Source organism: Cupressus sempervirens, chromosome 4 (genome assembly GCF_028749045.1).
Source record: "Cupressus sempervirens isolate cs-2001-9-10 chromosome 4, ASM2874904v1, whole genome shotgun sequence".
In the NCBI taxonomy this organism is placed as follows: domain Eukaryota; kingdom Viridiplantae; phylum Streptophyta; class Pinopsida; order Cupressales; family Cupressaceae; genus Cupressus; species Cupressus sempervirens.
Genome location: NC_143121.1, coordinates 408,113,521 through 408,135,783, shown reverse-complemented (window position 1 = coordinate 408,135,783; position 22,263 = coordinate 408,113,521).

The following is a 22,263-nucleotide window of genomic DNA, read 5'->3' as shown; positions in this document are numbered from 1 at the left end:
ATGAGGCCATTAAGATTAATTTTTGGGATCATTGGTGGATGGTTTTTGACAAACCACCACAAAAAAATATGGAGGTGCCCTTATATGTCTTGAGAAAGATCTATGCCGATTTTTTTCTTGGGAAGAAAGTGAACTATTGAAGCATGAGGCCCAATGTGGGCCTTGGAGGACGAGCTCTGCAGGATAGACCATTTTCCAAGTGGAGGAAAGCCACCATGTTAGTCTCCCCTAATATCCTCCTCTAATAGAACATCCTAATGTCATTACTATGGCTAGCTCAAAGTCTATTAGAGAAATTCATAGATTGAGAAGTCTATTAGTCATCTAGGTTAGGTTATTGTTGCCTCCTCATGTTGATGATGTTGGCACTAGTACATCAGGCAATACCCCACATGTCTATGTACCTCATACTTGCATAATGTGCAAGAATATTTTCCTGGGTCCCATTAGCAATGCATAGATTCAATTTGAATTTGTGGATGATGATACAACACACATTGTTGTAGAGACATGCACGACTCCTATGGGAGAGGAGGAAGGTTAGGTAGAACCATGGACTCATTCTGTTATAGTACAAGTCTAAACATTCAATTTTTCACAACATTGTTAATTTAAAATTTATATTTATATTTAAATTATTTTGGAAACCTCACACTTATGTACATGTATGTGATTCCTTTATGTTCAAATTATGCCAAAGGAGGAGATGAAAGAGGTGGAAAATGTCACAATTTTGGCCATTTTATTTGGCCTTGAGACCTCCACGGTATGCATTATTTTATTAATCATCACTTTCCTATTTGATATTTAATTATACACGTCTTATCATATTATTTCCCTTGCAATTCTTACATCTCAATTGGCAATAATGTGAGGAGGTTGTGCCACATTCCATTGAAAATGACAGGTAATTAGGTGTTTTAAAGTTATTAAAATTACACAAACACACACTTCTAAGTTTTTTTTACTAATGAAATGCTTTTGCATTGTTTAACTTATAGGGGGTTTCCATTGATGATGCACCAACATAGATTCACCCTCATAGAGCCTTGTGCATTTCCATTTGCAACTAAAGCCCTATTGTATGTATATTTATCATTTATTTGTTACTTATCTTAATTTTCTTAGATTATAAAGAAATGATTATCATTATTGTAACAACTATAATTTTTTTTGTCATAGGAAACACCTAGGGTAGTGGAGGGGGGTTGGCAAAGCTTTGTATCTTGATGACCCATCTGACATTTTTGGAGGAGATATCACCCAAGGCAAATTCTTATTTGAGTTCTTCATTATAATATTAATTATTCTATCATTTATAATGTTATGGGTTAAGTAGTAGTTCAATTTGACAACCATGCAAACATATTTAGGTTGACAGAATCGCAGTCCCTTCTTTTTTGAGGACTTATATGAGGACTCTTGAGTGCCACAAGAAGGCATGGGGAGAGGTAAACAAAGTTTTACAAATTTTAATTACATTATTGATCAATATGTATTTGAATAAATTTTAGTTTGATATGTAGAAATCATTTAAATTAACTAGTCTAACTTGGATTTTCTATTTTTTGTTCATACAGGAGCTAGTGAGTTTGGAGACTATGTCAAAGAGGCTACATTTTGATGGTCCACCAAAAACATAGGATATTGTAATTTTTCAAGGATGCCTCAAGACACATTTTGTCATGGCATATGCCACATTGTATACATAAACTTTGATTTCAAAGAAATATTTTGATGGTGTGTGTCACATTTTGTATATCAATGTACATTTTGACATGTATTTGTGTCATATTTGTATATGAATATATTTTTTTGATATATTATATTATTATGATTTGTTGTGCATGTGTATTTGAATGGTATATGGAATATTATTTATTTTAATCATGTTCATTGAAATATTGTTAATTGAAATGTCATTCAACATTAAAATCTTGTTAATTATAATCTTGTTCATGGCTTATGAAATCTTATTCATTTTAATCTTATTGTACTAATTCATTAATGAACACTTCAGGTTTTGGCATTAAGTGAAAATTTTGTACCAAATTAAAACCAATTGGAATCTCACAAAATTGAGATATTAGGCTATCAAAGGGTTCTACCACATGGTCTTGTAAAATCTTACAGCTCATCAATACCCCTCACAAGTTACCTTTTATTCCCCTTGTAACATTGCTTCATAGACATGCTTAGTGCACCTTTGGGATGCTATAAAAACATGCTTAGTGCAGCTTGGGGATGGTTTGATGTATGGTGGTTGTGAATGTTCTAGGTTCTACATGGTCAAAACAAGGGTGTCACTAGGGTTCACCCAACCATCTAGTGCTGATCGCACCAATGAGTCGATACCATGACAACCAGTTCAAAAGTTTCATAGTGGTGCACCAATTCACTAAGGAAAACTACAAGTTGTGGCATTAAGAGAAATCATTGTGCCTAATTCAAATGAAATTGAATCTCACACACATCAATATCATAGTCATGTAGCATCTAATAGTTTGTTGATACTCCTCACAATCTTTTAGTTATAACCCTTAGAAGATCACTACCTAAACATGCTTAGTGCACCTTAGGAATGCTTCAGTGTAGGGTGGTTGCAAATATTCTAGGTTCTCCATGGTTGAAATAGGGGTGTCTCTAAGGTTCACCCACTCATCTAGAGATAACAACGTTGGTGCATTGATGCCACTATTGAGAATAGATTGAAAGAGATTGTTAAAGAGGGAGATTGTATGTTTCAATCATTGTTTTGTCATTGATGTCAAACCTACTATTTTCTGATAAGACAATTCTTATAAGATTCAAGTACTATCACTTATTTGATTGATGAAGAGGATTTGATTAAAAGATGTGACAATAGCACCTAGAGGAAAGGTTGAGTTATGAGTATGTAAAGGAGTACAAGAATCAATTAAGATAGTGATGACATGATTTAATGATAATCTACTTAAGGTTACAAAGGAAAGTTACACTAAGAAAGTTTAGAAGAACAAGTTACACAAAGTTTGTCTACCAAGCTTTACCGAGTGGATAGTAGATGCCAAGAAAAGATAGTGCAAACCAAATAGAAAAATAGTTAGAGCCGAGTAAATGCTTATTCTAGTGTACGCTGAGCAGAATAGTGGATGTCAAATAAAGTTTAGTTGATACTGAGAAACTTAGTATGTGTCAAGCATCAGAAGCTAGATAAAGTCGAGCTGCTACAGTATTTAAAAGATTGTGAATTTGATGGATCTGAGCTAACAAGTTTTTTTTCTTAAATTATGTGAACTAGGTGCAAGATAAAACTGATGAGCTAGTGGCACAGAATTCAAGGTGAACCATTTTTAGGAAAATTTAAAAAATATTCAAGGAGAAGTTTCTAGAAGAGATATGCAATGTGGGGTAGATTCATTGCATCCTACGTAATCCATCCTAACCCTAAATTGGATGATGGAGAATGAGAAGCAAAAGATCTTAATTTCCTATTTATAGGAATAGCTGGTCATGAAGCAAGGTTGTCATGTGTGAGAACCTAAGGAAGACAAGAAATCAAGGGTTTTTCTTCATCTAGTGACCTAAGAGAAGAGTTTGCATTGGCATGTTAAGAAAGAAGGCTTAAGCATATGAATTCTTGAAGGGTGAACAAGCTATTAGAGCTACAATGAGTGAAAGCCAAGTAGAATGGAGGACTGAAATAGAGATCTATAATATGCAAATGGAGATGTAAGTTGTTATCAAATCAATCCTTATTGTTACTTCTAATAATTGTATCAATATAGGGTAAATCTTTTGGATTAAGGTTGACCTAACAATCATTTGTAAATCCTTTAACTAGGTGACATTCCAAGTGAATTGTCTAAAGTCTTCTAATAAGGCTCACTCCTAACAATCCTTTAGCAAAGTCACATTTAACATTGTGTATTGTAACCTTTAATAGCCTTGGCCTTTCATAGGGCATCACTTCAGAAGAGTGAAAAAAAAGTAGCATGTTACTAGTGGTTTTTCCCAAATTGGGTTTCCATGTAAATCATTATGTCAAGTGTGTTGATGAATCTATTATGTTTCATGTTTACATTTTTGCAAGTTGATTTGATAGTAACCTACAAGTTTTAAGTGATTGCATAATCTTATGGATGCATGCATGATGAATAATGTTTTATGGGTTCACTAAGTAGTGAAAAGTTTTATTTATACATCTGGACCAGTTATTCTAAAGTATTCCAACAATTGGTATCAGAGCCATCTGCTTAAGAGGACTAGTTTGAAGGTATTAGAAGCATAAAGATCAAGATGTCAAAAAGAGAAGTACTTAGGCTTAATAGAGATAAATTTCCTGCATAGAAAAGTTTGATGAAGCTACAACTTGAAGGACTTGGAGATCATGCACAATCTACCATTACTATTGAGGATGTTGATCCTATTAGTGCCCCAACTGCTAAGGATATGAAAAAGAAGAAAGAACACAACCAGGCAATGCTTGAGATTGCCTCTTCCCTTAGCTATGCCAAATTTGATGATATCAAAGGTCTTGATAGTTCAAAAAAAATGTGGGATGCCCTAACCACTATTTATGGAGGAGATGCAAATTTTTTAAGAGCTAAAGTTGAAAGTCTCAGAGGTAGGTTTGATGATATGAGAATGGAAGAAGGTGAAAATATTGCTCAATATGTTGAAAGGATAAAAGAAGTTGTTAATGCAATAAAAGGAGCTACTGGTAATATAGATGATGATACTATATTAAGCAAAGTTTTAAGGACACTATCACTTGTATATGCTATTAGAGTTTCTACAATTTAAGAAATAAGATGTATACCAGGGAATAAACTATCACTTGAAGGTTTGGTAAGCAGACTCACTACTTTTAAGCTATCCAAATTTTATAATTACAAACCAAAAAGGATTGAATCTTCTTTCAAAGCTAAGGTTTCATTGAAGGAACCTAATGAGAAGAAGAAAAAGAAAAAGAAGAAGTATGTGTCTAGTGATAGTGATACAGATGAGGTGGATGTAGAACAACTTGAAGTACTATTGGTAAAAAGATTCTACAAAGGTAAAGGTAAGGTCAAAGGTAAGTCACCTATCATTTTTTTTAATTGCAATGAGTTTGGTCACATTGTTGCTAGATGTCCAAAGAAGAAGAAATACAGAGGTGGTGACAAATACAAGAGTAGAAGAGATGAAGACATCAAGGACCACAAAGACAAAGGCAAGAAGTCTTGCTATACTGCTAAAGAGGAAACAAGGGATGATTCTAATGAACATTATTTTGAAGTGGTGTATGTTGCAATGAAGGATGAATCTGATGAAGATGACATAACTACACTTGTGACTTGTGTGTACAAGAATGATAGATGGATCATTGATAGTGGATGTTCACATCATATAACTAGAGATAAAAGTAAGTTTATTACCCTAAATTGGTATGATGAAAATAGTGTAAGATTTGGTAATGATGCACCATGTTTGATAAAAGGAAAAGGTTCTATCAAGCTCACAGATAAGATTTTATGTGACAATACTTACTATGTTGAAGGACTTAACTATAATCTCTTGAGTGTGTCACAACTAAATAATTTGGGATGTAAGGTTGAGTTTGTAGAAAAGATTGCTAAGATATATGACACTTATGGGAAAATGATTGGATAGGGTGACCAAACTAGAAGTAATCTATTATATTTTGATATAGAGGATGCTACTTGTCTAGTTGTAAAATTTGATGATGTATGGCTATGGCACAAAAGGTTATGTCATGTCAATTTTGATAACCTAGTTAGTATCAATCACATAAGAAGAGTTAGAGGTTTTCCTAAGTTAAAGAATCTTGATAATATAATGTTCAAACAATGTCAATTAGGAAAAATGACAAAGTCAAGTTTTAAGAGTAAAGCTCATACCTCTAAAATAATACTAGAGATTGTTCATATTGACTTGTGTGGTCCAATTGATGTGCAAAGCTACAAAGGAGATAAGTACATTATGCTTCTTGTTGATGATTATTCTAGAATGATGACAGTTATGTTTCTAAAATAGAAATATGATTCTTTCCAAATGTTTAAGTGCTATTCATCAAGATTTGAGAAGAAAATAGGTAAAAATCTGAAATGTTTGAGATTTGATAGAGGAGGAGAATTCACATCAAATGAGTGTGAGATTTTATGTAATGATAGAGAAATCAAAAGATAGACATCTACCTCTAGAACACCTCCACAAAATGGAATAGTTGAAAGGAGGAACAAATCTATAATGGACTATGCTAGAACACTCATAATGGAGAAGAATGTTGCTTTGAAATATTGGAGAGAAGCTGTAACTATAGTTGTCTATACCTTGAATCGTGTAAAAGTCAAGAAAGGTACTTATTCAACACTTTTTGAACTATAATATGGTTACTCACCCAATGTAAAATATTTGAAGGTATTTGGAAGCAAATGTTACATTCTTAAATATTTCAGGAATGGTAAACTTGATGCAAAAAGTGAAGAAGGTATATTCCTAGGACATTTCACAAGAAGTAAAGCTTATAAGTGTTTGAATACTAACACTAAAAAAGTTGTGGAAAGTGCAAATGTAAATTTTGATGAATATACAAAAGTATATAAGGCTAAACCTATGAAAAAACCAGAAGAATACAAATTATTTGTATACTTTTATGAAGGTATGCTTGCTAAAGAAGATGTTGCAAAACAAGCTACAAACCAACAACAAGTTTTAGTGACTGCTGAGTCATATACTATGAATGTCAAGCTACATTTAGGAACTTAGCTACATTTAGATGTTGAGATACAAAATGAAGTGGGAGCACATTCTACTTCTGAGATTAGTATACATGAAAGAGATGCTAAGCTACTTGACATAGATGTACACAATGACTTTGAAGTTGAAAGACAAAATAAAGAAACAAGAGCTGAAACAAGATTGTCCAAATATGTCAAGAGACATCATCATGCTACATAAATTATTAGAGATAAAGATGCTAGATCAGTGAAAAGAAACATATTTACAAATGACACATGTTTACTAAGTATGAAGGAACCTGATGCAGAAGCATCCTAGGTGTAAGGGTAATCTTCCATCACACAAAAATATTTTATTTTTAGTGTTTTCTATTTTAATAAGGGCTAGTAAACAGGGTGGTTATTATTTATGGAAACTTGCTATTTTTAGTAAGTTTGTCATATGGGCTCAAAATTGTCTCATTTTCTATAGGAAGGTTCATTTTAGAGATATAAGCTTACCATAAAAATCTCATTGCTCCAGCTTCAGTATCATAAAAGTGATTGCGGATTTTTGGTGGAACATTTTACAGAAAAATCTTCAAGCTCACTATTAGAGGCCCCAGAGTGCTCGGATGAGGTTCAAAAACTTGATGGAAGGGCACTAGCATGTTTTTGAGGCTATAGTTTAGGAGCTAGCATTTTTGAAAAGTGGTTATAATAGCCAATCAGAGCAACAGTTTGTGAGTTATGGCCTTTAGAAGTTGGGCTACCAAATTTTTTAAAACAATTTGTCAAAGATGTATTTGGCTAACTCTATGTATATTGTTAGGGTTTGTTGACCCTAGATATTAAGTTTGAGCATCTAGAACCTTCTTGGGTGGCATAAAATTGCTTATTTAAGAAAGGCTCGAACATTGTCTAGAACAACTCAAGGTGATAGTTCACAGCACTGTCTTGTAGATTATTGTAATGAAGGTGCCCATTTGGTTTAGTATATTGTAATTGAGAATTCTATAATTCTGCATTTGCGTCGATAATAAGAAGTCCATATTTTGTTCTTTCATTTGTTGTTGTTTCTTTGTTTTTGTTATGAGTTTATGGTATTAAGGGGAGTCTCCTACATCAAGTGGTATTAGAGCTAGAGTTCTTGAGTATGTAGACAGATTGTTGATTGTGAGCCAATTTGTACTAGGATCGTGGTTTGGGCTGAGTGAGTAGAAAAATCATTGATTGTGAGGTAGTTTGCACTAGGGTTTTAGAAAAAACACAAAAATTCCTCCACAAAGAGAGTATGGCAGAAGAGCTATAGGTGTTACACCTGATGGTTTTTGAGCCCTCTAAAGACAAATGCAAACATTGGAAGAACAAATACATAGAGGAATGAATCTTCCCATAAGAGACGAAAGTGAGGATGAGATTAAAGTAGAAGAAAATGAAAAAGTAGAGGTAGTTCTAAATCCAGAAGAAGGGAGGATTTTTAGGGCAATCTCAAACATTGGAAAAAGACCTAACTTTGAAGTTCCCACATTTTTAGGAAATCTTAACCTAGCGGAGCTGATTGATTGGATCACTGAACTAGAGGATTACTTTGAGTATGAAGATATTGATGATCTTGATAGGGTCAAGTTTGTGAAGGAAAAACTAAAGGGACATGCAAAGATCTAGTGGCAGAAGGTTTAGCTAGAGTGAAATAGAAAGGGAAAGGACAAAATCATCAGATTAGATCAGATGAAAGATAAACTAAAGCGACAATTCATTCTCATGGATTATGATCTTGATCTATTAAAGACAATGTAAGGGTTGAAGCAAGCAGGAAAATCTATTCAAGAGCATACTGAAGAGTTCTACTGAGTTCTCATTAGAACTAGCCATGCAGAAGCTAATAAGGAGAAAGTCACCTATTATCTTAATAGGTTAAGGCCAAGCATTTAGGATGAGCTAAGTCTAGTTCAAATAAGTAGTATTGAAGAGGCATACTAGTTTTCCTTAAGAGTTAAGGAGAAACTGAACAAGAAGTTTAACAATAAGAATAGTGGAAGAGGTCATGGTGGAAGATCTAGCAGATGATCTTATGGAGGCTATAATGATGATCAGAAGAATAAGGATAAGGTTGGAAGTAGCAATCAAAATCAAAGGGGAAATAATTTCAATCATTTCCATGATTAGAACATTAGAGATCAGAGAGGAAGAGGCATAGGACAAGGATCTGGAAGAGGAGGCTTCTGTGGAAAATGTTTTCACTACGGAGAAGAAGGGTATAGAGCATTCGAATTTACCTAGTGCCAAGGAAGGAAAGATCAAAGAACTGAAGGCCTAGCTAGAGTTGCACATGTTGATGAAGATGCTAGATCCTCACATTTTGAAGATGTTGAAAGAGGAGAAGTCCTAGTTAATAGAAGAGTCCTACTAAGTGGTGAGACTGAACTTGATCAAAGAAGGAGTTTGTTTTGCACAAGGTACAGTTGTGTGTTGTGATGTAATAATTGATGGTGGAAGTACTAAAAATCTAGTGTCAGAAATGATGGTCGATCACTAAGTTGAATCTAAAGAGACAAAAATACCCACATCTATACCATATTGCTTGGGTGAAAGATGCCCACAAGGTCATGGTCAATGAGTAGTGCTCAGTGAAGTTCAAGATTGGAAGCTACTAGGATGAGATACTATGTAATTTCATACCTATGGACATATGTTATATTTTGTTAGTTAGGTTGAGGCAATTTGATAGGCATGTTGTACATGATGGGTGAGCAAATACCTATAGTCTAACTAAGGATAGAGTGAAACATAAGCTGAAGCCATTGAAGGATAAAGAAGAATAGGTATGTAGTGCTACTAGAATATGTTTTGTTGATGGAAAAGAGTTCCTTAAAGGTATGAAACATGAGCATATGTGTTTTTCTATAATTCCTAAAGATAGTAAAGAAGAAGTAGAGGAGGTACCTACAGAAGTTGTAGATATGTTGGAAGAGTTTTTTGATATTGTATCAGATAATGTATCTGATGAATTGCGCCCAATGAGGAAGATTAGTCACTAGATGGAATTGGTTCTAGGACCCAGTTTGTCAAACAAGGCAACAAATAGAATGACACCAGAAGAAAGTGAAGAGTTGAACATGCAAGTTCATGAGTTACTACAGAAGGGGTTGATTTGAGAGAGTTTGACTCCCTGTGATATACTAGTAGTATTAGCACCAAAGAAGAATGGAGAATGGATGATGTGCACAGATTCTCACACTATCAACAAGATCACAATAAAGTATAGATTTCCATTGCCAAGGATGGATGATATTATGGACTATTTGAGTGGAGCTAAGTATTTCACAAAGATAGATATGAAGAGTGCGTACCATTAAATTCCTATCAGAGAAGGTGATGAGTGGAAAAATACTTTCAAGACAAAGGAAGGACTGTATGAGTGGTTAGTTATGCCTTTTGGGCTAACCAATGCATCAAGCACTTTCATGAGGCTCATGAATGAGGTACTAAAAGACTTACATATTTTGATATTTAGTAAGACATTAGAGGAGCATTTGATTCATATTCACAAGGTGTTTGATAAGTTGAGGGAAGAAAAGTTGTTGATAAACCTGAAGAAGTGCAGTTTTGTAAAGAAAGAACTAGTGTATCTGGGATTTGTAGTCTCAGGAGAAAGCGTAAAAATGGACCCAAAGAAAGTGAAGGCTATCCTTGAATGGCATACTCCAAAGAGAGTGACAGAGGTAAGATCTTTTCATTGACTAGCTACATTTTATAGAAAGTTCATAAAAAATTTTAGTAGTATTTATGGACTCTTGATTGAAACAATGAGAGGAGATAGGAAAGAATTTAATTGGACTGTAGAAGTAGATAATAGTTTCAGTTTGTTGAAATAGAAAGTTATTGAGCAGCCTATTTTAGCAGTTCCTAATTTTAACAAGGTGTTTCAAGTAGACTGTGATGGTAGTGGTACTGCAATAGGAGCTATTTTGAGCCAAGAAGGTAGACCTATTGCTTATTTTAGTGAGAATTTGAATGATGAAAAAAGAAAATATTTTGTTTATGATTAGGAATTTAATGCTATAGTTCAAGCATTGAAGAAGTGGAGACACTATCTTCTTCCTAAAGATTTTGTTTTGTATACTGATCATCAAGCTTTGCAATATTTGAATAGTCAAGGAAAATTGAACCAAAGACATTTAAAGTGGGTGGAGTTTTTGCAGAGTTATACCTTTGTTTTGAAACACAGAAGTGGGAAGTCTAACAAAGTTGAGATGCTCTTAGTAGAAGACAACTTTTGCTAACAGAAATGTAGATAGAGGTGGTTGGGTTCAAGGAACTCAGTACATTGTATCCAGATGATCCTAATTTTGGTGAAGTTTGGGGGGCTTGTACAAAACCTATTACACTTGATAGGAAAAAGTAGTTGGATTTCATGATCCAAGCTAATATTTTGTTCAAAGGAAGCTAGTTGTGCATTCCAAGAAGTTCAATGAGAGAGAATCTCATCAAGGAGAAGCATAGTGGAGGATTGGGTAGACATTTTGGAAGAGATAAAACTATAGCCTTGGTTGTTGAAAATTATTACTGGCCATAGCTATAGCAAGATGTGATGAAGTTTGTACAAATTTGTTGAGTATGTCAAATAGTGAAAGGAATTAAGAAAAATATGAGGTTGTATCAACCATTACCTATACCAGTGAAGCCATGGGAGGATGTCATCATGGATTTTGTTCTTGGATTACCAAGGACACAACACAGGCATGATTCTATTTTTGTGGTGGTTGATAGGTTTTCAAAGATGGCACATTTTATTCCTTACAGGAAGACTAGTGATGTTTTCATGTAGCAGTGTTGTTTTTTAGAGAAGTGGTGAGACTACATGGTCTACTAAAGAGTATAGTTTCAGATTGAGATACCAATTTTTTTGGGTATTTTTGGCATACATTGTGGAAGAAATTAAAGAAAAATTTGAAGTTTAGTTTATCACATCATCCACAGACTAATGGACAGACAAAAACTGTGAATCAGATTATGGAAAATTTGTTGAAATGCTTGGTTGGAGATAAACCAAAAGGATGGGATATGATTTTACCATAGGTTGAATTTTCATATAATAATTTTGTCAATAGGAACTTACTAGTAAATCAACATTCTACATTGTATATGGGAGTAGTCCCAGAAATTATTTTGAATTGAAGCATTTGGATAAAGGAGAGATAAGTAGTGCTAAAGTAAAAGATTTTGTTAAACATTTCAAGGACATCCATGAGGAGGTTAGGAAGCACATCATAAAGATGAATACATAGTATAAGGCTAAGGAAGATGTGAAAAGGAAGTATAAGAAAAATTTTAGATTGGAGATGAAGTCATGGTACATTTGAGGAAGGAGTGTTTTCTAGTCGGTATATATAATAAGCTAAAGATGAAGAAGTTTGGCCCATGCAAGATAGTGAAAAGGCATGATTCTAGAAATATTTATGAAGTGGAGTCACTTGCTAAATTGAATATTTCACCAGTATTTAGTATTTTAGATTTGACAAAGTACTATGAAGGAGGTGATGGAGATGAAGTTGCAGAAGCATAGTGGAGTATTCCAACAGCTAGTTCGGCTATAAAGGAGATTGAGGAGATACTGGACCGTTGTGTTCACAAAAGTACTAAAAATAGAACTTATGAGGAATATCTAGTCAAATGGAAAGGGAGACAAGTAGAGGATTCATCATGGGTAACAAGGGAGTAGGTTAATTGTCTTGGTTTTCCTTTGAACACCTGAGATGTGATGGGGTCACTTCTCAAATTACCTCAGGTGTTTGATGCAGGAGCATCCTAGATGTAAGGGCAATCTTGCATCACCCAAAAATGTTTTATTTTTAGTGTTTTCTATTTTAATAAGGGATATTAGACATGGTGGTTACTATTTATGGGAACTTTCTATTTTTAGTAAGATTGTCATATGAGCTTGGAATGTTCTCATTTTCTACAAGAAGGTTCATTTTAGAGATATAATTTTACCATAAAAATCTCATTGCTCCAACTTAAGTATCAGAGAAGTTATTACAAATTTTTGGTGGAACAATTTGTAGAAAAATCTTTAGGCTCACCGTTGGAGGCCTTGGATTGTCCAAATGAGGTCCAAAAACTTGATGGAAGGCACTAATGTGGTTTTAAGTCTGTAGATTAGGAGCTAGCATTTTCAAAAAGTGGTTATAATAGCCAATCAGAACAATTATTCATGAGTTATGGCTTTTGAAAGTTGGGCTACCAAAATTTCTAAAATAATTTGTCAAATATGTATTTGGATAACTCTATGTGTATTGTTAGGGTTTGTCGGCCCTAGGTATTAAGTTTGAGCATCTAGAACCTTCTCGGGTGGCATAATACTACCTATTTAAGAGAGGACCAAACATTTTCTAGAATAGCTCGGGGTGATAGTTTGTAGCACTCTCTTACAAATTATTGTAATGAAGGCACCCATTTGGGTTAGCATATTGATATTGAGAATTCTATAATTCTTCATTTGCAGCAATAATAAGAAGTCCATATTTTGTTCTTGCATTTTCTGTTGTTTCTTTGTTTCTATTATGAGTTTATGGTATTAAGGGGAGTCTCCTATATCAAAACCCAAATTAGTGAGAGATGCATTAGAAGATGTGGACCGGAGTAAAGCCATGGAAGAAGAGATTGAACAAATAGAGGAAAACAAAACATGGTGTCTAGTTCCTAAACTAGAAGATAAAAATGTGATTGGCACCAAATGGGTATTCAAAAATAATTTGGATGAACATGGTAAAGTCACAAGGAACAAAGCAAGATTAGTTTGCAAGGGATATGCACAAGAGGAAGGAATTGACTATGGAGCGACATTTTCTCTCGTTGCTAGGTTGGAAGGAGTAAGGACTTTACTTGCTTATTCTACATACAAAGGTTTCAAATTTTATCAAATGGATGTCAAATCTGCATTTCTAAATGGTATATTAGGGGAAGAAGTTTACATAGAAGAACCAGAAGGATTTTTTTATGTTAACAATAAGAACATGGTATGTAGACTACACAAAGCTCTATATGGTTTGAAATAAGCACCAAGAGCATGGTATGAGAGACTTCATAATTATCTTGTGAAGATTGGATTTGAAAGGACTAATGATAAAAACAATCTATACATGAAGAAAAAGAAAGGCAAAGGTATTTTGTTATCTAAAATTTTTGTTGATGATATCATATTTGGAGGTCAAGATGCTTTATGTAAGGATTTGGAAAATTAGATAAAGCAAGAATTTGAGATATCTATGCTTGGAGAGATCATATTCTTTGTGGTTTTGCAAGTATATTAGATGAAATATGGTAAATACATCACTCGATCAAACTAAGTCAAGGAAATGTTGAAAACTTTTGGATTGGAGGATTCCAAACTACTAAGTACACCTATGGTGATATGACACAAGTTTTCAAAGAATGATGATTCTGTCAAGGTGAATCAAACATTGTACAGGTCTATGATTGGTAAATTGCAATATGTAGTACATAGTAGACCTGATATTGAATTATCTATAGGGATAGTTACAAGATTCTCTACTAATCCTAGAGGGAATCATTCAATGTCTATAAAGAGAATAATGAGATATTTGAAAGGAACAAAAGAGTTTGGTCTATACTATAAGAAGAATAAGAAATTTGAATTAAGAGCCTACACTAATGCTGAATGGGATAGAAACATTGATGATAGAAAGATCACCAGTGGAGGAGAATTTACTTAAGCAAGAGGCTGGTTACATGGACTAGCAAGAAATAAAATTGCACTTCACAATCTACTATTGAAGCTAAATATGTTGTTGCTGATGTAAATTGTACAAAGATTGTATGGATCAAACAACTACTCAAAGGAATGAAGGAAGAGATCATAGACCTGGTAACAATTTATTGTGATAATACAAGTGCTATCAATATATCAAAGAATCTTGTGACGCACACAAAGACAAAGCACATTGCAATCAAGTATCATTACTTGAGAGAGTTAGTTCAAGATAAAGAGGTGAAGATGTAATATTTAACACAAAAGAGAAAATTACTGATATCTTCACAAAAGCATTACCTAAGGATTCTCATGAGTATCTAAGAGGTAAACTAGGGGTGATGCCCCTATCAAAGACTATCTGAGTAACAAGAGGAGTGCCCTGCATCAAACAAGATGATGTTCATATGTTACACATTGATGCAGAAGATCTTACTTTAGGAGTTGCCTAAAGTAATAAAAAAGATGAAACTTCAAATCAGTCACAAGCAAAGTGATAGAGGGAGAAACAGAAAAATCTTATATATGCATATTAATATGATAGGTTTTTGGCCTAAGTTTTTGGCATTTTGTCAAAGAGAGAGAGAGTTTTGTTGATCATAGAGGGAGAATTGTACTAATCAAAAGGAAAAATATTGATCAAAAGGAAAGGTTTTGTAACCTATTCAGAAGATTGAAGTTTCTGATAGAGGGAGAGATTTCAATACAAGAAACTATTTTCTCTTAGGTATTTTGTTGGTCTTACTATTTTAACCTAGTCAATTTGGTTGAACAAGGTGTTTTCCATTTGGTTGATCAGTTTGGTTTTCCATCAATGCCAAAGAGGGAGATTGTTGAGAATAGATTGAAAGAGATTGTTAAAGAGGGAGATTGTATGTTTCAATCATTATTTTGTCACTAATGTCAAACCTGCTATTTTCTAATAAGATAATTTCTTATAATATTCAAGTACTATCACTTATTTGATCGATGAAGAGGATTTGATCAAAAGATGTAACAATAGCACCTAGAAGAAAGGTTGAGTTATGATTATGTAAAGAAGTACAAGAACTAGTTAAGATAGTGATGGCATGATGTATTGATAATCTACTTAAGGTTACAAAGGTTGGTTACACTATTTACAAAAAAATTGTCTACCAAGCTTGACTGAGTGAATAGTAGGTGTTGAGAAAAGACAGTGCAAGCCAAGCAAAAAATTAGTTGGAGTCAAGTAAATGGTTATAAAAGTGTATGACAAGAAGGCTTAAGGATATAAATGCTTGAAGGATGAACAAGATATCAGAGCTACAATAAGTGAAAGCCAAGCAGAATGGAAGACTAAAATAGAGATCTGTAATCTACAAATGGAGTTGTAAGTTGTTATCAGACCAAGCCTTACTATTACTCTCTAATAATTGTATCAATCTAGGGTAAATCCTTTTGATTAAGGTTGACCTAATAGTCATTTGTAAATGCTTTAATCGAGTACATTCTAAGTGAATGGTCTAAAGTCCTCTAATAAGATTCACTCATAATAGGATGATTGAAATCTTTTAATAGGGTCACATTTAACAGTGTGTATTGCAACCTTTAATAGGCTTGGCCTTTCACAAGGAATCAATTCAAAAGAGTGAAAAAGAGTAGCATGTTACTGGTGGTTTTTCCAAATTGGGTTTCCATGTAAATCATTGTGTCAAGTGTGTTGATGAATCTGCTATGTTTCATGTTTACATTTATGCAAGTTGATTTGATAGTAACCTACAAATTTTATGTGATTGCATAATCTTATGGATGCATGCATGATGAATAATGTTTTATGGGTTCACTAAGATGTGAAAAGTTTTATTTATACATCTAGGCCTTGGATAAATGATTCAACCCCTTTCTCAGTTATTCTAAAGTATTCTTATAGCCACAACAAATGATTTAAAAGTTGTACAGTGTTGCACCAATTTACTAAGGAACACTACAAGTTTTGGCATCAAGAGAGATCATTGTGTCAAATTCAAACAAAATTAAATCTTTTAGAAGTGGGAGATTTTTTGTAGACATCAATATCATGGTCATGCAGCATATGACAATTTTTTAATACCCTTCACAAGCTTTGAGTTACAACCCTTGGAAGATTTTTGTCCAAATGTGCTTAGTGCACCTTGTGGGCACTTTAGTACATGGTGGTTGTGAACATTATAGGTTCCATGTGATCAAAACATGGGACACTGGGGTGTACTTTTCCATCTAGTGCTAATAACATAGAGTAATCGATACCATAATGAATAGTTTGAAAGTTGTACAGTGGTGCACCAATTCACTAAGGAACACTGCAAGTTTTGGCATCAAGTGAGATTGTTATGCAAAATTCAAATTAAATTGAATCTCCCAAAAGTGGGATAGGTTGTTGTAGAAATATATATTATAGTCTTGTAGCATTTTATAGTTCATCGATTACCCTTACAAGCTCCAAGTTGTGACCCTCAGAAGATCGATGTCCAAAAGTGCTTAGTGCACCTTGGGGGTGCTTCAGTGTAGGGTGGTGGTGAAAATTATAGGTTATTCATGGTATAAAAAAGGGTGTCACTAGGGTCCACTTGACCATTTGAAGCTAAAGATGCAGATGAATTGATGGCACAATGATTTTTTTGGGTCAATCAACCAAATTTTTACAATAATTGCAATTTGTGACTATTATGTCAGTGACACTATGAACTTTGTAAATAAAAACAAGATTAATTAGATGAACTAAAAACATTATTTATATATGCCCTCCACATTATTTGATGATTTTGACTACTTTAACCACTTTGACCAACCTTTGACCAATAGGGACTAATAGGCTAAATGGTTACATAGATGACCATAAGAATTTACCATTGAAATCTATTATATGAAAACACAAATTAGAAAACCTTATTAAAAATAATAATAAATCAACAAGTTCATATTTGCAATATTTCAAGTGTTTCATCATAATTATAGTTGAATGACAAAAATATGAATGTATATTTTCCATACAAAGTAATATGTAGATGGAACAAAAGGCACACAATTGTACATCATTGTGCATACAAAAGTCCTTATGTATATCATTGATACAATCATATTATATACACAACTACAAAAAATCCTAGAGTCTAAACTATGATAGAATTTTCTTCATTTCACTCCTTAAAATATTTATATCTTCATGCACTAATACTCTTGATGAGACCTACATCTCAATATTGTATAAAACGTCAATATCATAGGCATTTAATAATAAGTACCTATAGGCATAAACATAAGAGGATAATGCCTATGAATATATGAAATTAAATTTTAAGCATATAATGAACATATGAAATGTTGTTGTAAGTTAGTATTACCTAGTGAAGTGTTCCTAATGGGTCATCTCTCTACTTGAGGGCCCCCAATAAGGCTTCATGATCAACATTACTAATAGTCAAATTTTTTTTTTTTTTTTCTTCCTTGATGCTTCAAAAAATTTATATTTGTTTCTATAATAAGGTGTGAATATATGAGAATGGTTTTTTTTTCCTCATATTATTTGAACATGGGAATTCCATTCTTTCTAAGCATGTATGGTTGCAACCATGTTCTAGAGAAAATAATTGAACTAGTAGGATTTGTGCTTCTTATAGTTCAAAGAGGATCATCAAGTCTCTCTCTTCTTCCAGGTACTCTACTCAGAGTTGTACGACTTATGTTCTAGTCAACACAAGTAATCTTTTCTCAAATGATGACTTACCAAGGAAATGTAATAACCCTCAAAATAATTAATAGTCTTTTCATTTCTATTTCTTCCTATTACATTGAGAGCACCAATAAGATTCTTCACAATAATTGCATTTATTCTCCATTTTCTTATTGACACAAATCTTCAATTTTGATAATATAGGTCCTATATTGCATCATTAACAATTGCACAAAAAGTTGGCACTACTCCACCAATATTATGTTGCAAGCATGCCTCTCAACCATTAGGCTACATGGTGTCTTGGTACTTAAAGTGAGATAGTTTATATTTGACTAATGGTGATAGTTTTAATTGATCAAAATTAGTGACATGGGGATTTTATCTTCAACCAACTGCATGCAAAATCTAGTCTCATCACTATGTCAGTCGAGTTTATTGGCATTGATTTTGGCCTTTCATTTATTTAAATTATCAAGATCATTGGGATCTTTAAAAAGAGAAGCAAGAGGATTTTATCCCAATTAATTAGATGTTGAGGATAGTCATTTTATCCTTATTAAGAAAAATTAAATTAAATAAATTTCATTATTTGGATTGGGATTTAATTTTGAATATTGTCATTTGAGCTCAAAATTATAAGAGCCATTGTTCTTAAGGATAGTGGTAAAATTTAGAGATTTGGGGTTATGGTTTTTTTATTTAGTTTTAAGTCAAATAAGGAAATGAATTAGTATAAAAGGGCTATTATTTTTCTTTGAAAAAACAAGTCTGGAGAAGAGAAAACTCTAAGGATGAAATTATTGTGAGAAGAGAGTGTTCTTGTTTTGTAAAGTCTTAGTAAAGGGTTTTGAGGAGGTGATAGTTTTCTTGCAAGTAAGCTAAGTGATCTCTATTAGTTTGTGGTGACTAATCGGGGAAGTACTATACATACTCCATACTCCATACTCCACACTCTATACTACATATTTAAAAAAATTGAGGCTATTTTATTGACATTTTTGGGCTGACATGTTGTAACTAATTTTAACCCTAAAGCAGCAAAAATAATTGTATAAAATGACTTAGGGTTAGGGATTTTATAAGGTGTGATGTGATAATTTATTCTTGTAGTGATAGTGAACTATAAGGGATTACAAATTTTAATTAGGTTGTAATCACTGAATAATAATAAAATTGGACTCACTATTTGGTGGACGTAGCCCAGGGATTGGGTGAACCACATTAAATCTTGATTTCTTGTGTTCTCTTTTGCATGATTTATTATTTTATGATATTAGTTAGATTTGCATGTAATTTTATTTGTCTATGGTTAATCCTAACAAGTAGTATCCAACCAAGGTTCTTTTTTAGTTATCCTCTGTAGGAAAGTCTTATGGTTGAGTAGGAGTGATGGAAGATAGGGATAAGCCAAAGGTTGATAACTTTAATGGGTAGAAATTTTAGTTATGGAAAATGAAAATGGAGGAGTATCTTTATGAGAAGGATTTATGGAAATTGTTGGAAGGAAAATCCATTAAATAAGGAACTATGCCAAATAAGGACTGAGAAATTTTAGATAAAAATGAACTTGAAAGAATTCGATTATGCTTGGCAGCATTGATGATGTTTAACATTACAAAAGAGAAGACATTGGAAGAGTTGATGAAAACCCCAACAAAGTTGTATGAAAAGCCCTCCACTTCAAATAAGATATTTCTCATGAAGCATTTAGTTAATATGAAAATGGAAGAAGGTGGATTTTTTATAGATCATTTAAATGAGTTTAATATAGTTTCTAGTTAGTTATCTTCTTGAATGTCAATTTTGATGAAGCAATTAGGGCTCTCTTGATTTTGTGTTATTTTCCTAAAAGCTAGAATGAATTGGTAATGGTTGTGAGTAATTTTCTCTAGATCTAATAACCTAAAATTTGATGGTGTGATTGGTGTTATTCCTAGTGAGGAGACTCATAGGAAACCCTTAGGTGGATCTACATCATGAAGTGCTTTGAATATACAAAGAAGAGCTAGAATGACTGAGAGAGGAAGTAATTCTAGAAATCATGGGAAATAAAGAGGAAATTCAAAGGGAAAGAGGTCTCAATCCAGAGGACCTAGAGATTGTTGGTACTGTGGGAAGCCAAGGCATAAGAAGAAATATTTTGGAATCAAAAGAAAAATAAAGGAGATAAACCAGAAGGGAACAAGGAGGAAAATTTGGTAAATGTTGTCACAAAAGCTTGCACCCTTTCCTAAAGCTTTTTCCTAAAGGAAACCTTGTGAAACATGGAAACAATCTCCAAGTTGTGGGACTTGAACTATGAGATTGAGTCTCTGGAGGAGGTCAACTTCCTTACTATCAGGGTGCATCTAACTACTATTTGAGAGGAAAAATGAGAAGGAATGCATATATGAAAACTACCTAATCTAATCTTAAGGGGGCAATACACCAAAATAATATGTCCAACCTTATCTCTACCTAAGAATGCATAGTTCATTAGTATAACCTCAAAGTATACAAATTCAATCCTTGTTTAACTCAGCAAATATATGTAGATTAGAAACCAAATGAACACTATAAAAAAGATACTTCATTCTATATCATTCAAAGACCAAGTAGATACAATCATATAGTTGAAGAGTAAAGACAATACATTAACACAAGGCAAGAAGGTATTGCACAATACATTAATAGAAGAAAGAGATACAACAGAGAATTATATTAATTCAAAGGCAAGGAAATTACAATAGAAGAACATAGAATACTTTTCCTATAAAATAAGAGAAAAGATCGACCCTTGGAAAAGGTTCAAAACTTGATTTTATAGTTCAAGCATAACTGAGAAACTTCTACTAAAAGCCAAAATCAACTACTACCATTAAGGTTGTAGAGAACAATTACACTAAAATCTGAAGGGATCTGATTAGATATGCACTCATATGTAGAAATTTGATCCCTATGCACATATTCAACCTTGGAAGGGATAGAAACAGTGATCATAATTGAAAGATTAAGTAGATAGATAACCCAAAGTAGTAGGAGGACATAAATACATTCACCATGCATGGGGAATGCAAAATAGTAGTTGTAAATGATCAAGAAGATCAATCCGATCATTAAAGAGCCACAACTTATGTGTTTTTGATAATTTCCAAAGTAGATATATCAGCAAGTCAACAAGATCAATCATCCAACTTGCCATGTGGACCAATGATATTAAAACATTTTTCCACCTCATCCTAGCATTCAAACTTATGTTGACCCATGCCTTTGCCCTAGTCACAACTTTTCCACCTTTGTCTTTATTAGCCATTTAAAACTTGTGAAGCTATGACACCATCAAACTAACTATTATCATCATTGTGTAGCTTGCCCTCTCTTCATTTCACTAACTGTTATGACCTAGAAACTGCATGAATTTTGTCCTTCACATTGTCATCGTGATTTTCCTAGCCAACATCAAACGTCAACGACCTTGCAAACCATAGGGTCTTCATAATCTATTCAAGGATTTGTAGCATTGTGGCTTAATCTTTAACTACATCATGGACACCTATGATCATGTGATTGAGGAATATGCTTAAAGATTTCACCTAGTCATGCCCTCACAGTTTAAACTTCCTATGGGATCAAATATTTGTGACCTCACAATCACTAAAAACCTAACTAATAGAATACCTTTCTCATGGTCATCACTAATTGCTGATCATTTCCACTAATTGTTGTGACCATGCAAAGACATCAGATTGAACATCATCACCTAGTCATGATTTCACCACCTACGCTTGCTAGGACTCATGTCAACTTGTCCTTATGTTGGTATGTCTATAAATTATGCATCTTTCCATAGTGACAAAACGATAACCCTCGATCTATCTTCAATCTAAAGGTGGAGAGAATACAAACACCTTATGAAATATGATGGTCCATTGGTATATGTGTTGCATCATCACTATCTTGCTATATATATTCATTGTGCAACTTTTCATAGTGACAAAGTGACATCTGTTGATCTTGGAAGACTAGACAGTCATGACAAAATACCCTTTCTCTCTATGTTTATATCTACAATGAATAGGAACTTAACAACTGTAGCCTCATTTATGAAAAAAAATCTTCAAAAACTCCTCACATGG